At 45.0% G+C, this 15,674-nt stretch overlaps 1 pseudogene; it reads left to right on the top strand.

Annotated features, from left to right (window-relative positions):
- The first annotated feature begins 1,575 nt into the window (after positions 1-1,575).
- LOC146772986 (olfactory receptor 5AR1-like) lies at positions 1,576-13,728 on the top strand (annotated as a pseudogene).
- Positions 13,729-15,674: the final 1,946 nt, after the last annotated feature.

The following is a 15,674-nucleotide window of genomic DNA, read 5'->3' as shown; positions in this document are numbered from 1 at the left end:
TTTAGATTAAATCTCTTGCACCACATTCTATCAGTTCCAGCTGGTTACGTGAGTGATGTTAGTAAAAAAGGGTGTTGCGGCTGCGATCAACGATCTCCGCAAGACACCTTTCATTTTATTCTTATATGTCCTTTTTATGCTCTCCCAAGGAAGCGGTTCCTAAAAAACATCTTGAAACGCTTGAAAATTAGACAGGCTAAAGTGGCCCTCTTATTTCTTAAACTCTCCGCTGACCCATTGGTATTATTTAGTACTGTGCACTTTCTGCGATTGGCAGTTAGACTAAGAAATACTAGAGGAGAGGACTAACTCGTAGGTTTGCTCCCTTGTTTATATGAATTTAAAAGTTTCCTCCAGACATAGCCAACATTAACTGTTACGAGTAGATTGTAGATAATGAATTATAGCCCTTGATTGTCCTGTTTTTAATGACCTCGCATTCTGGGATTTTATGTATTGTTGATTTTTAGGGTTATTCTGTATATTTGATTGTATTTTTTAACAAAAGACTGTTAATTTTATGATGTGTATCTTTTATGGTTATTTTCAAATACCCGAATAAAGATATTTGATTTGATTTGGCTTAGACTCTGTCACCTCTACATCTTCCTGAAGTCCCTCATTGGGTTTGACGTCAGTTTCCGATGCCACTTCACACCTATGCACCCGGCTTCCCTGGTGTAGGTATCCTGGTTCTTAGGGTATCCACAAGTGGTGTGACTCTACAACCTTCTGTCTTCAGAGTCCACTGGGAAGGGTCCTTCTTCTTTAAAATTGCAACCACGACTTACCCATTGACTTGTATTGAGCCCGGGGTCATGTTCGCTCTCTGCACAGAGCCTCCGTGGGGTTCCTGGTTACTTACCTCAGGTGGTTCCGTGGGTCCCCAGCACTCCTACAACTTCTGTTCATAGTCTTGACTTGAGTCGTGGTTGGCATACCACGATTTTAGTATATGGTTTGGTCACCCCCTGGTGACCACTGTGCATTACATACTACTGACCTGCTTCTATTGAAAAGTATTGTGTGCATTGTGCATATCTCCAGCTAGGAGATATCTGTATGTGTTAGTGAGTGTCTTATGATAAATACATATTTTTTATAAATACACGTGTGGTTCTTTTTCACTTAATCTATACCTATAAGATTATATTCTGTGAAAACAACTGCTTTACACTCCTTCTGGACTAAGCCTGAAGACTGCTCTCCACAGCTACCACTTATAGAGCTTTCTAAGGTTGCCTAAGACCACTAAAATCACCATAAGGGTTGTCTGGATTGGTGCAAGGTGCCCACTTACATAAGTGTACAGCATATACCAAGCCAGCTTCCCACATTGGTGTACAGTGGTTGGGATTCAAGCCTGCATTGTTTTACCAGATAATCTTGGTGTGGACTAATTGGAAAACCATCACTGATAATAGGCACATATAATACAACTTCGAATAAGAATAAATAATTTCTACTGAACTTTGGGTTGGGTAGTTAAGGGTCTAGCACAGCCCTTTCTCCAACCTCAGAGAGTTTAGTTTTCACTAGGTTAGGTAGGTGCAACACCTCACTACACCTAGAACCATGTCTTTAGTTGGGGATGCTAGTGTACCCCAGTCTGCTAAGTACAGTGGTCTAAGGTTCCAGGAACTAAAGACCCTGTGTAGTCTCAGAAAGATAAAGACAGGCGGCAACCCCACCATTAAGCTGCTTTTAGAGCTGCTGCTTCAGGATGATATCCGTCCTGTGAGGACAGAAGACCATGAAAATGTGGATGGGGATACTGCAGAAGAGGGACCATCAGGAGCACTTCCTGATGCTCTCAATTCTGAGTATGAGCAGGAGGACTCAAATGATTCTAACCTGCCAAACTCTGACCACTCAGGTCATACTGCAGATGGAACTGAGGAGATACCCTTCGTTCCTCCTGGGAGAGTCCAGAGTAGACCAAGGAGGTCTAAATCCTCCTCTATAGAATCCAATGGTTCAGGACATTCCATACAGATCTCCATATCTAGTAGGAGGGACAGCTCTTTGGGCAGGGAATACCAAATGCTCAAATTTGAGAAAGCAAGACTTAGGCTCAGGAGAGATCGGTTGGCCCTTGACAAAGAGTCCCTGGAAGTCCAGAAGGCTAGGAAGAAATTGGGACTAGAGTTCCATGGTGGCAGCAACAGTGCCCCTACAATCAGAGAAACTTCTTTTGACAATAGGAACTTTAGCAGGATAGTCCCTCCTCACCAGTAGGGGAATGATATCCATAAATGGATCACTGATTTGGAGAGGTCCTGCAAAGCTTAGAGGGTCCCTCAAGAGCAGTGGGCAGCTATCCTATGGCTTTCCTTTGCTAACAAAGGTAGAGATAAGCTCCTTGCTGTTAGAGAAGAGGATGCTGACAATTACTCAGTAGTGAAGAGTGCTCTCATACATGAGTTTGGCTTAACCACTTAACAGTATAGGATTAAGTTCAGAGAAACTCAGAAGGCACACACCCAGGACTGGGTGGATTTTGTAGACTGTGCTATTAAGGCTCTGGGACGCTGGCTTCATGGAAGCAAGGTACAGGACTATGACAATTTGATTATGAGGGAGCACATCCTCAACAACTGTCAGTACCAGCTTTTGCATTAGTACCTGGTGGGCTCTTATCGGACCTCTCCCCAAGAATTGGGAAAGAAGGCAGACAAATGGGTTCGCACCAGGGTTAAGCAGAAAAACCATGATAATGGAGGTGTCCAGAAGAAGCAAGATTCTTCTAAATTCCAGGATAAGGGTGGAGATAAAAGTAAAGACAAAAAAGAGTCTTCACAAGGGCCCCCAAAACCTGCATCTGGGGGTGTGTCCAACATTTCCAAGAAAGGCAAAACAGAACCTTGGTGCTACCTTTGTAAGGTGAAGGCCCATTGGACAAGGGATGCTGATTGTCAAAAGGCCAAGTAAACTTCTACTACCACCGTCCCTAAGGCACCTGCACCCCCTAGCACAAGTACAAGTGTAGTACAGCAACCAAGGGATTAGTGGGGTTAATCTTGGGTTCTGAGATGAGTTCTGACTTAGTCAGAACGACAGCTCAGGCTGTTCTAGTCTGTGATGTGGCATTGATATTGCCACCTTACTGGTCAGTCACACTAACTTGGGCAAGTACAGACAACAGCCTTTGAAACATGGAAAAGAAGCAATGGCTCACTGGGACTCAGGGGCCAGTTTCACAATGGTGACAGAGAATCTTGCGACCTCTGATCAGATTATACTTGGACAAATGTACCAAGTCACCATCGCTAGCAATGTCAGGACTGACCATTCCTTGGCAGTTTTGAACCTCAGCTGGGGAGGGGTAACTGGACTTAAGAAGGTTGTTGTATCCCTAGACCTACCTGTAGATTGTTTTTGGGCAATGACCTATCAATCAATCAATCAAAGCCATTTATAAAGCGCACTACTCACCCGGAGGGTCTCAAGGCGCTAGGGGGGGGGGGGTGCCGCTACTGCTCGAACAGCCAGGTCTTGAGCTTCTTCCGGAAGGAGAGGTGGTCTTGGGTCAGGCGCAGGTCGGTCGGGAGGGAGTTCCAGGACTTGGCGGCCAGGTAGGAGAAGGACCTTCCTCCTGTTGTCGCTCTTCGGATGCGGGGGACGGCGGCGAGGGCGTGGCTGGCTGATCGGAGATGGCGTTTCGGAGCGTAGAAGTTGAGGCGGTTGTTGAGGTAGCTCGGGCCTTGGTCGTGTAGGGCTTTGTGTGCGTGGGTGAGGAGACGGAAAGTGATTCTCTTGTTGACGGGGAGCCAGTGCAGGTCTCTCAGATGTCCGGAGATGCGGCTGCTTCGGGGGATGTCGAGGAGGAGTCTGGCTGAGGCGTTCTGTATCCGCTGGAGTCTCTTCTGGAGCTTGGCGGTAGTTCCGGCGTAGAGGGCGTTGCCGTAGTCCAGTCGGCTGGTGACAAGGGCCTGGGTGACCGTCTTCCTGGTCTCGGTGGGGATCCACCGGAAGATCTTCCGTAGCATGCGCAGGATGTTGAAACAGGACGAGGAGACGGCGTTGACTTGTCTGGTCATGGAGAGGGAGGAGTCCAGGATGAAGCCCAGGTTTCGTGCGTGGTCTGTCGGTTTGGGTGCGGTGCCCAGGGCGGGGGGCCACCAGGAGTCGTCCCAGGCGGAGGGCGAGGAGCCCAGGATGAGGACTTCCGTCTTGTCTGAGTTCAGTTTCAGGCGGCTGGTCATCATCCACTCGGCTACGTCTTTCATCCCTTCGTGGAGGTTGGCTCTGGCGGCGGCGGGGTCGTTGGTCAGGGAGAGGATCAGCTGGGTGTCGTCGGCGTAGGACCTAGAATCTTAAGCTTGGGCTGACGTGGGGTTCAGGACTCATGCAGAGATGATGGGCATCTCTGTCAGTGTGTTTGCTGTCACCAGGGCTCAGGCCAAATAGCTCACCACTGACAAAGCACTGGATTCTGAGAAAATGGACCATGTGCTTTCCAAGAGAAGGAGCAGGAAGGGTAAGGAATTTTTCTCCTCACAAACTCCTAGTCAAGATCAACCTCCTGATGAATATGATCCCAGCCCCTGTGAAGGAACTGCCCCAGAGGAACTTGGGCCTGACCAGGCAGACTTCTTGGGTGCAGGGGACCCTTCCAGGGCAGATTTGAGTTTGGAGCAGCAGTACCCCTCAGGCAGCAAGCTGCTGCTGAGGAAGCGGGGAATATCAGTGGGTCCTATGGGATCTATTGGGAAGATGGGCTTCTGTACTTTGAAGGTAGAGACTTCAAGCCTGGTGCCACCAGGAGGTTGGTGATACCCCAGAAGTTCAGAGGTTTCTTCCTCTCCCTGGCACGTGATATTCCTCTTGCAGGACACTCAGGGTAAAGCAGGACATGGGACAGGCTTGTCCCTCACTTTCACTGGCCCCATATGTCTGAAGACACCAAGGAGTTGTGTCACTTCTGTGCCACTTACCAAGCCAGTGGTAAGTCAGACCACACCGCAAAGCCCCCCTTAATTCCAATTCCAGTGTTTGGGGTCCCCTTTGAAAGGGTGGGGATTAACATTGTTGGTCCCTTGATCCCTCCAACTGCCTCTGGGCACAGTTATATACTAATGGCAGTGGACCATACCACTACCTATCCAGAAGGTATACCCCTTAGAACCACTGCAGCTCCTGTAGTGGTCAGGGCCCACCTGGGAATCTTTTACAGAGTGGGATTCCCTAAGGAGGTTTTAACAGACAGAGGTACAAACTTTATGTCTAGGAATATCACTGCCATGTGGAAAGAGTGTGGAGTAAACTATAAACTTACCAAACCCTACCATCCACAGTGCAATGGACTTGTTGAAAGGTTCAACAAGACCCTCAAGGGTATGGTCATGGGACTCCCAGAAAAGCTTAGGCGAAAATGGGATGTCTTACTACCCTGCCTTCTCTTTGCCTAGAGAGGTTCCTCAGAAGGGAGTTGGCTACAGCCCATTTGAGCTTCTGTTTGGACATCCGATTAGGGGTCCATTGTGTCTAGTGAAGGAAGGCTGAGAGCAGCCTCTCAAACCTCCTAAAGAGGACATTGTGGACTATGTCCTTGGCCTGCGTTCTCGCATGGCTGAGTACATGAAGAAGGCCTGCAAAAACCTGGAGGCCAGCCAAGAATTTCAAAAAGCTTGGCATGACCAAAAGGCTGTCTTGACTGTTTACCAACCAGGCCAGAAAGTGTGGGTGTTGGAGCCTCTGGCCGCTCTCCAAGACAAGTGGAGTGACTCCCATACTATCCTTGAACAGAAAGGCGAGGTCACCTACTTGGTGGACCTAGGCACTCCAAAGAGTCCCCAAAGGGTACTTCATGTGAACCGCCTAAAACCTTTTGTGGACAGAACTGACATAGGCTTGCTCATGGCAACTGATGAGGGACAGGAGGAAGAGACTGACCATCTCCCTGATCACCATAAGAGTTGTCTGGATTAGTGTTAGGGGGCCCACTTACATTAGTATACAACATATACCAAGCCAGCTTCTCACAACCGCCCACGCCGCACTCACAGCACATCACACTTGAAGGAGCTCCAGTCGCTCCCTGTTAGAAATGGGGTCTCTAGTTGGCAATGGTTTGCACCTTGGTCCAAATAGGGACCCTTCCTTCTAGTCAGGATAAGGGTGTACACTACTGAAATAACCCCTGCTCACCCCTTTGGTAGCTTGGCACGAGCAGTCAGGCTTATCTCAGAGGCAGTGTGAAGCATTTGCACATAACCAGCAGTAATACAGTGAAAACACTACAAAAGGACACCACACAAGTTTCAGAAAAAGAACCAACATTTATCCGTACAAACAAGACCAAAGCGATAAAACACCAGCATACAGTAATCAAAAATATGCACTTTGCCAGAATATTTTTTTAAAAAAACATAATCCAACAGTTCTGGCTGACCACGTCGGTATGGACGGCATTAGTGTCAGCAGACCTGTAAACAGTACCATAGGGTGTGGCCGATCGCATTGGTGTGGGCCGGTTGTGACAACCATTGTGGTTACGATGTGAAACGTAGTGGTGCGGTGTGTGGTGTCCTCAAGTCGCGGTGCAGGTACCAGCTTGGTGACTATCATCCAGCACTGTCGTCGAAACCAGGGCTGTGGTGCGAAGTGAGGCAGTGCTCGTGGTGGTGTTAACAGGTCACAGTGCAAGCAACTGTCGCGTGACTTATGAGTGGTGCCCCCAAACCATGGTGCTGTCACGGGTGTCAAGGTCAGGGGGCAGCGGCGTCGTTGGTGAGACCAGGGCGGTGGAGTGAAGCGAGGCGGTGCGGAATGTGGTGCCCACAGATCATAGTGCAAGCAGTGGCTTGGTGGCAGCGGCGGTCGTCGTCGTTGGTGAGACCAGGGTTGTGGTGCACAGTGCTCCGGTGCCCTCTGCAGTACCTTCAGGACACGGAGCCCACAGCAGTGTGGGTGATGGTGTCTGCTGCTTTCCTCCTCTGTGGCAACTGCAACCCACGGTTACAGAGGCTGTACCTAGAGTAAGTAAAGTCTTTGCTGTCCATGAGACCCTTTGAACACGAGGCAAGTTACTTAGTGACAAGTGATCAAAGTTCAGTCCTTCCACTGCCCAAGGCAGAAGCTGCAACTGCAGGCCAACCCAGCAAAGCAACAACACAGGAAAGAAGCAGTACTCCTCCTGGCAGTTCTACCAGCTCTTCTTCTTAGCAGGTTCCTTGATCCAAGCAAATTCTAAAGTTCTGGGCCCCAATATTTATACACAGTTTCTCATTGTTCTCTGTGGCAGAGAGTGTCTGTGGTCAGTCCAAACCAGTTTGGTTCTCTCTGTTCCAGCTTACCGGCAGGAGGTTAGACAGCATGGTTTAAGACAAAACAGGGCCATTCAGGTGCAAGGAAATCTCCTCCCACTACTCTAAATGCGGCCCAAGTCTATTCAGCCCAGCCCTGACTCATCCAGGAAAGGCAGGACAAACCTCGACCCCCTCGTGGCTGTCTGAAGAAAATGCACATCCCCAGCCCCACAGTCAATCCACAACCCAGCAGAGGCACACAGAATGGCTAAGCAAGAAAATACCTACTTTCTAAAAGTGGAATTTTCAGACACAGAACATAGAAATCATCTTTACTAAAAGATGCATCTCTACATTCTGAGTTCCGGCATACTAAACTCCATTTTACTATCTTGTCTCAATGGGAATATATACTCATAAAATGTTACTGAGTATTCCCCATTCTATCCTATTGGACAGATAGTCTTTATACAATGAAACAAATTACACTGTATTTCACTATCAGGACATGTCACACACACCAGGATATGTCCTACCTTTCACATACACTGCACCTTGCCCATAGGGGTACTTTGGGCCTACCTTAGGGGTGACATCGCAGTAATAAGTGGGTGCAGACACTACAGCGGCAGGTCTGAGAACCCTTTGAAAGGCTGCTAATGTGGGTGGCACAACTAGTGCTGCAGGCCCACTAGCAGCAGTTGATTTAAAGGCCCTGGCACTCTCAGTGCACTTTACTAGGCATTTACCATTAAATCAAATATGGCTATCATGGAAACCCCAATCCATAATCCAATTTCCAATACGAGCACTTGCACTTTACCACTGAACAGCGGTGAGAAAGTGTGCAGAGCATATAAAACCAGCAAAAAAGAGTCAATACCGAGAGGTCAGAAAGCAAAAAGACAGGGGAAACATGCCAAAAGAGGCCAGGTCTAACAGCCCCCCATTCACAAACCAGTACAATTGAAACTCCCCACCCACACTTTCAAGGCACAACAGAGCACTGGCCGTGCATACCGCAACAATAGCATCTGCTTTCACAAACCATCATCTGGACTCCCACTCACCCAAATATCATACATATGGAAAACCAGATCTGTCAATGGATCGTTCTCCTACATCACTCCTAAAGCATAGAATGACCTGCCGCTATACATAGGAGCCTCCTCCTAAATTCTTAAATTCCTCAACAAGATATGGTTTTTCGAGAAGTCACACCAGGCCGTAGGTGTGCCTAGACTCACAGCCGCTCAGCACAAGGATTCCCTCCTGAGTGATCGTGCGCTCTACAAATCTGCATAACAAAACATAACAACTTTCAGATAGGCATATTTGCTTCACCTCAGGAAAAGCTAGATGAAATCAGAAACCTTTGCATAATGTTGCCGACTACAAGATCCAAGCAAATACTTCACACACCCTCGGTGTGTACCCAGCACCACTGCAGGGATAGTTCAAGCCTACTGCAATGTACAGCATAGTGAGTCATCTGAGACTGAGTTCTAGCCCAATACAATAATGTGCACCTTGCACAATGTGGAAGCTAATCCTTGACCTCAGGGTGGTGCCATTGTGGTTGGAAAGTAAAGATCAGTGAAGCAATAGGACAGTTGTCTGTATTGTTAAAAATCAATTTTTTGCATTGCTTGTTTATTTGCTCTGGGCAGCTGGTAATTTTCCTTTGCAGTGACTATGGCATGCCTAACAGGCCCAGTTCATGTGCCTAATAACTGTCACTCAGTAAGGCAAAAAATATGGGAATCTGAGTGAGGAGTATATTTTTTCTCCCTTTTTCTAAAATATAATACGATTTTAGATTGTACGTTTTCCTACCAGCCATTGTGCAGGATATATTCGTGCTGTATAAAATGTAGTACAACATTAAATCCATAACTTTGATATGATGATGCTACCAAAACCAAATTTGCATTGCAATAGTATCCTGGGCTGAAAACTCAAAAGATCAAGTTAAATTCCTATTATGGATGATAGCTTCTGCCAGCTGCCACTTCAAGGACTGCTATCAGTTTGCTCAGAATATAGGGACAGGGGCAGCTCCTCCACTTGAGCAGAGAAGCGTCACCCCACAAGCCCCAGAGCTGAAAAATAAACTGTAATAAAGTTTATTTATTGCCGTTTCATTCTTCAGCAACCCGTCCTGAACCAAGTATCGGTACAAGGTTGGCCAGTGCTGCTGACTGGAAGCAGCAGAGAGCTATGCACTTTAAAATGCGCATGACTCTTTAGCCAGCCGTCATGGGCCGGCCAGTCAGACATGCACATTTTAAAGCTCTGTAACCTAGCTGTCCTAGATAGCTCAGTTAGAGAAAGTGCAGGCCTCCAGTGCTCTTAGGAGTGCTGAGAGTGGCTGCTCTATACAATCCTGGTGCTGCTTTCATGCTGTGAAAGCAGCACCAGGATTGGGTAGTGCAGTTCCCTTACAGAAAACGCCAGAGGGAGGCGGACATCACAAGGCCAATTAAAGAAGGTAAGTTAATTGTATTTTGTTGTTGTGCCCCTCACCCTGTGTAATGCCAGCAGGCACTGTATCGGGATGAAACCCTTCTGACAGCGAAAAGGTACATCTCTGTTTCAAAAGGCTCCTGTGATACGTTCTTCATTTAGAAGAGGGTTCTGAGCAGATCCAGTGGAGCTAAGCTTTGCAGGGGGCTTGAACCACGTGTTAGTACACAGGAGAACATTTATTATGTAGTCTAGTTGACTGATCTGGGAGGACCAGGTGCAGTTGGGAGGGAGAAAACTACTGTGCACTGCTAAAAAAGGGATTCACCAGTTCAGGTCTATAGAACTCTGGGACAATTTTGTTGTCATAAAGCATGTCCGCAGTAAAGGAAGTGCATCACTTTGCTGCAGAACTGGAAGTGGTGAGTGTGCAGAATAATATATTAAGATTTGCTAAACTATGGGGCAGATATGTTTCACAATCCACATGTGAGAAATTCCTCTGCTGAGTAGTTCAACTTTAGGCTTTGGCGCTTCCAAATGTCTACTTCTTGTAGGCATTTATAGAGTCCAGACCTCTTCAGTTCTGAACCTGTTTCCAGTTTTAGAATGATCTAGGTATCATGTGAATAGTATGTACGCCTCAATGAATTGGTGTGTTGCGGCAGTGGGGACATACATCAGAAATAAATGAGGTAGTCGTTTGCATGGAATGAGACCTACCAGATGGCAGAATGGTGGCGAGCAAAAGATCGGAATGTGTTGATGGCATTGTCAGATGGTATTTAGAGTTTGGACAGGAGTTGATGGTCAGCAGTGTCAAAAACTATTGACATGTTGAGAAGGATGATGGCAACAACACCACTGGAGTCTCCAGTGTTCTTAAGGTAATCCACAGTTGCTTTTAACTCATGTTCATTGCCTCTTCCACTATAGAAATCTGTCTCTTTTGTTTGAAAGGAGGTTGTTTTCTCCAATGATATCAGACAATCAAATAAACAAATTGCATTATGTACTAACATTCAGGGGTTTCCTTTCATGAAAGAAACCCGCCTCTTCAATGTTTTTTCCTCAAAAGTGGGCCGTTTAATATATTGACTTGTTGTTTGCTGGGTCCACATGGTCATGGGTTAGTGTTGTCTTCAGCTGAGTGTTTTTAGTTCTTTGGCTATGTCTGGTGAAGAGGAATGGGCTAATGATTCTTCTGGCTGGTAAGGCAGTAGGGATGCCATAAGTAAGTTTTTTAATATATATGAGGGGAACGGGTGAATTGGTGATCCAGTGTTAGAGATAGCCTTGATTATTTCAGTTGTTAGTTTTAAGGGAACTATGTTGAATATTTTTTGGCTGCAGAGTGGGAGATAGAGTTCAGGGTTAGTGACAAGGAAATGTCACTGGCTGCTTCTATGTGGAGCAGTACTCATGGGTGGTAGGTTTTCCAACAAAATGATCCACCAGCAAGTTGCAGAGCTCTTGAGAGTGGGGTGCGCAGTTTGTTGCACGGTGTGCAATTCAGAGATGATACACCTACATGTGTTGTGAGTGCAGAAGTCTTGGACTTTCTTGTGGGTTGTTTTATATAATTTGTACTCTTGCTTGTCCTGGGTTTTCACAGTGATAACGTGACTTTATATCAGTACTTAGGAGTTGTTATAACACTATTTGAAAAATTATTGCACACGTCCTTGTCTTCCTTATTTATGCTTTGTGTTGGTTGTTGTGCAACAGTTCACCTACTAATGCCTGTGTTTACTTATTTTTTTCTATCCCTCTCTATATACATTTTTGCTATATTGAGAGGCTAATGGACTCCAATTGCCCGAGCAAATCTCATGTTGGCTGAATCCTTTATATTTTCTTTTCTTTGGAAAGTTAATTAACGGTTTATTTACTTTGGAAATTATAACTAAGACCAGTATGTTTTCTGAATGCAAAATAGAAACAGAAATATTGTGATTCAACCTAATAGACTATTGTGTGATCAGTTATGATACTCAGAGTGCTCTTACTTTTTCCTAAGTTCCCTTCTTTGGAAGGTTAAGCCCAGGAGAGCACACAGAATCTGATCCCTTTCAATTTTAGGTATCAGGTCTACCATATCAATGGATGTTCCAATCCCCAAGGCAAATAAAACTCCGCTTAAAGGTTAGTGTGTGATAAAGCATATAAGGGGCCCGGTCAACAGAATGGAGGACATATTTTCACATTTGTTTTACGATTACTTAGGATAACATTAAAAAACCTTTTTCCAATGCCACCATGTTGATCATGTTTTTATTACTTTTGATCACTACGTACATTTTGGTTCGTTCTTTTTAATTATTCTAGATTCTTTAAACTATATTGCTGTTTTGCTAGGTATCGCACATCAAATACATCAGTTGTTTCTGTGAGCTCTCTTTTTTCAAGCTTATGCAATTTGGGAAGATAATTTCCTACTTACATTACTGCATTTTAAGTGTTCTAAAGTGTCATTGTCACCATTTAGGACCGCAGCTGTAGGGTTTTGGCAAGCACATAGAAGCCAGTTTTCTGTGATAACAGCATTTAGTAAATACATGATTAGACCTCGTATGTGGTTAAAGAAGGATGGAAACTTAGGGCACGATTATCAAAAGATTTTTTCTATCAGTGGGCGTAACTTCCCCCTTGAAATGCAAGAATATGCCAGGAGTAAATTACGACTGCTCACAGAAAAAAGCCCATATTTGGTAATCCGGCTTATAGTGAGAAAACCTGTTCATTATGAGCTGTCTCTCTTCACCCAATTTTAGGACAACAGTATTCATCTCAAGATCATTAATATGGGCAAGAATTTGTGATGGGATTGTTGGGATGCAGACAAAACTTCAAAGTCAGTTGGACCTAGATTCCAAGCTCTTTGCCCACAAGCAATATAATCTAACAGCAGCATGAAAATATTTAGTCGCCGTCCACCTCCACCAATTTTTGGCCATCAATTGAAGCAATGAAAAGTACATGTCTATGTCAAACTACTCAATCATTCAGTTCCCCTTTACATTACATGTTCTTGTCTTTCCTCTATTAGGTCTTTCATTGTGAGCGCTTCCGAGCATCAAAACCAATCGAGTGCCAGCGAATTCTTCCTACAGGGTCTTTCAAACCTACCCCACCTGCAAGCCTTGTATTTCCTTATTTTTTTGGCCATTTATGTGATTACAATATCTGGAAACACCGTCCTCCTCCTCCTAATGATAACTGATGTCCAGCTTCATACCCCCATGTACTTCTTCCTTAGCAACTTATCCTTTATCGACATCTGCTTCTCATCTACAGTGGCTCCCAAGATCCTGGAGAACACCCTGGGGAAGAATAGGAGGATCTCCTTCCTTGGGTGTGCTGCTCAAATGTATTTCTCCCTGGCTCTTGGAGCAGCAGAGTGCATTACCTTGGCCGTCATGGCATGGGACCGTTATGTGGCGATCTGTAACCCCCTGCGCTATACCACCATTATGAGCAAGAGACTTTGCCTTCAATTAGCAGGGAGTGCTTGGACAATTGGCTTTCTAAATTCAATCATCCATGCCTACCTGACTTTCCAGCTGCCCTATTGCAGGTCCAACCATGTAAACCACTATCTGTGTGAGATGCCGGCACTCTTCAGACTCTCTTGCAAAGATACCACCGTCAACGAGATCATGGTATACATCTCGGGTGGCATCATTGCATCTTCTCCTTTCTTCTGACCCTAGTTTCTTATGTCCACATTGTGTCTGCCATTCTAAAGATCCGCTCAGCCAAGGGGAGGAGCAAAGTCTTCTCCACGTGTGGCTCACATCTGACTGTAGTAAGCATGTACTATGGGACCATTATCTTCATGTACCTGCGGCCCCGGTCAAGCTACTCACCAGAGCGGGACAAGGTCCTCTCCGTACTTTACACTGTGGTCACACCTATGCTTAATCCATTAATTTACAGCATGCGTAACAAGGAAGTCAAAGGTGCCCTAAGACGTGCACTCTGGAGAAAAAGGCTGCCATTGAGAATATAAAGATAAGTTCCACAAAAAGAATTGTCATGGGGAATCAGAATTTCATTATCGAGTCAGCTCTTATACATAGTTTTAGGTGCAGAGCTGCAGACACACCAAGGGATCCTAACAGAAGCCAAGATACAACAGTGCCATATGATGCTAGTCATAGCAGTCTGCCTCTCAGCCACACAGTGTAATTGTTTTTTCTGTTATAAAGAAGAAGTTAGACATACAAAAGCAATGCCACATTGCAAGTAAGAATATGATACAAGCTGAGGTTCAGATCTCGGTAAATATACCAGCTCTTTTAAGGTTTTCCTGCTAGAGTCCTGCATGAAGCATTTAACCACCTGGGACACAGCAGTTTGCATTTCTACCTTAAAAGATAATCTATAAAGAAAAATGCAGGGCAACTAATCTAAGCCACACAGAAGCACACAGGCACCTTAGGTAAGAGGTATCTAATACTTCCACGATACCAGATACTAATTTTGAATATCCACATCTAATGATATTATAATTCTGTAGGGGATCTGATTGGTAATTATAAGCACTGAATTTTCCAGCCTACGTCCTGGAGCCCGGATCACGTTTAAAAAATAACTAGTTTCCTTGCTTTTTGTTAGATAATCCTAAACTTCTCATTTAAAAACAATTTAGTATTTTATTGAAAGGATTCATTGTCCAATACCATTTCTTTTCTTCAAAAAATGCAGTCTATAAATGTGAAAGCAACCAAATAAGGAAAGTGATTGGAAAATACTCCTGCACAACCTTTTTATAGGAAATTAAAGGAAAAGCTTCGGTAACGTAGGATATTGTCTGCAGTCATGGAAATCTGTAAAACTGACAGTGAAGCTTTGAGGAATCCCTCTTTCTGTAACCATTATAAACCTTATTTTTTCCACCAAGGAAGATAGAGGGGTGGTTATGATTTCAAGGGTGATTCCCATGATTTATTTTCTTTCAGCAGATCTCCTCAAATAATCATAAGTACTGAATAGAATAGCAAACCCACAGAAGTATGGTTGCAATTCGTAGTCGTCTCTTACACTTTGTGTTAATAAAAAACTCAACCGCTTAATCAGTGGATGTAGGATACTGGCTCTCTATATAGTGCACTAAAACAAAGTACACTCTGTAGTGCTCCAGTGAGACCCGCATTGATATACAGAGGCAAAAGTAAATAATATTAACACTCCATTTGTGGTAGTGTGGGCGAGTAGTTAGGCTTATCAGAGGATAGGGTGAAGCATTTGTTGTACTTATAGAGGCAATACATTAGACGCACACTTAAGACGAAATCCAAGACCAATTTATAAAAATAACACACATTTGTATGTAATTTTTCAAACTAAGAACTTTGTTCTACAGTAAGTACTTTTTAAGATATACATTTTTTAAGTTCACAAAATGAATTACTTTTGTGTGCAATTATGCACCATTTAAATCAATCGGGGAAAAGAGAAAAATGCATATAATATCACACAATTTGATTTCAAGGTTCACCTTCAGAATTTGAGTAGGTAGGGCAGGCTCAATGTTCCACCAGCAGATTCTCAGGAGCATCCCAGATTCGGCCGGCAGCAGGTTGCTGAGGTCGTTGGTAGCTGGTGCGTAACAAAGAAGGGGGCCAATTGAAAACACACTGCACAAAGGGACTTAAAGGTAAGTTCGAGGGGTTCCACTTGAGGAAAAAGTTTGCAAGGGCCTCAGGACCAAGGGAGAAAAGCTAGATCATTGTTACTAAGGCCGGTCAGGTAAGATGCAGAGCAGATAAGTCAGCTGGGCGGTGCACGACAAGATGTCCTCCTGGTCAGAGCAGGCTGCTTGGAGAGACGATTCTGGGACAGCTGGGCCACTCACGAAGTGGGTCTCAACATTCTCGACATCCCTTGATGGGTCCTTGCTTCCTGGGAAGTTGGAGTCCAGACTGGACTCTTTGTCTCGGTATATACTGCAGA

Source organism: Triturus cristatus, chromosome 12, assembly GCF_964204655.1.
Source record: "Triturus cristatus chromosome 12, aTriCri1.1, whole genome shotgun sequence".
Lineage (NCBI taxonomy): Eukaryota > Metazoa > Chordata > Amphibia > Caudata > Salamandridae > Triturus > Triturus cristatus.
The sequence above is the reverse complement of the archived record's forward strand: the minus strand, read 5'-3'. Positions and strand labels throughout refer to the sequence as shown.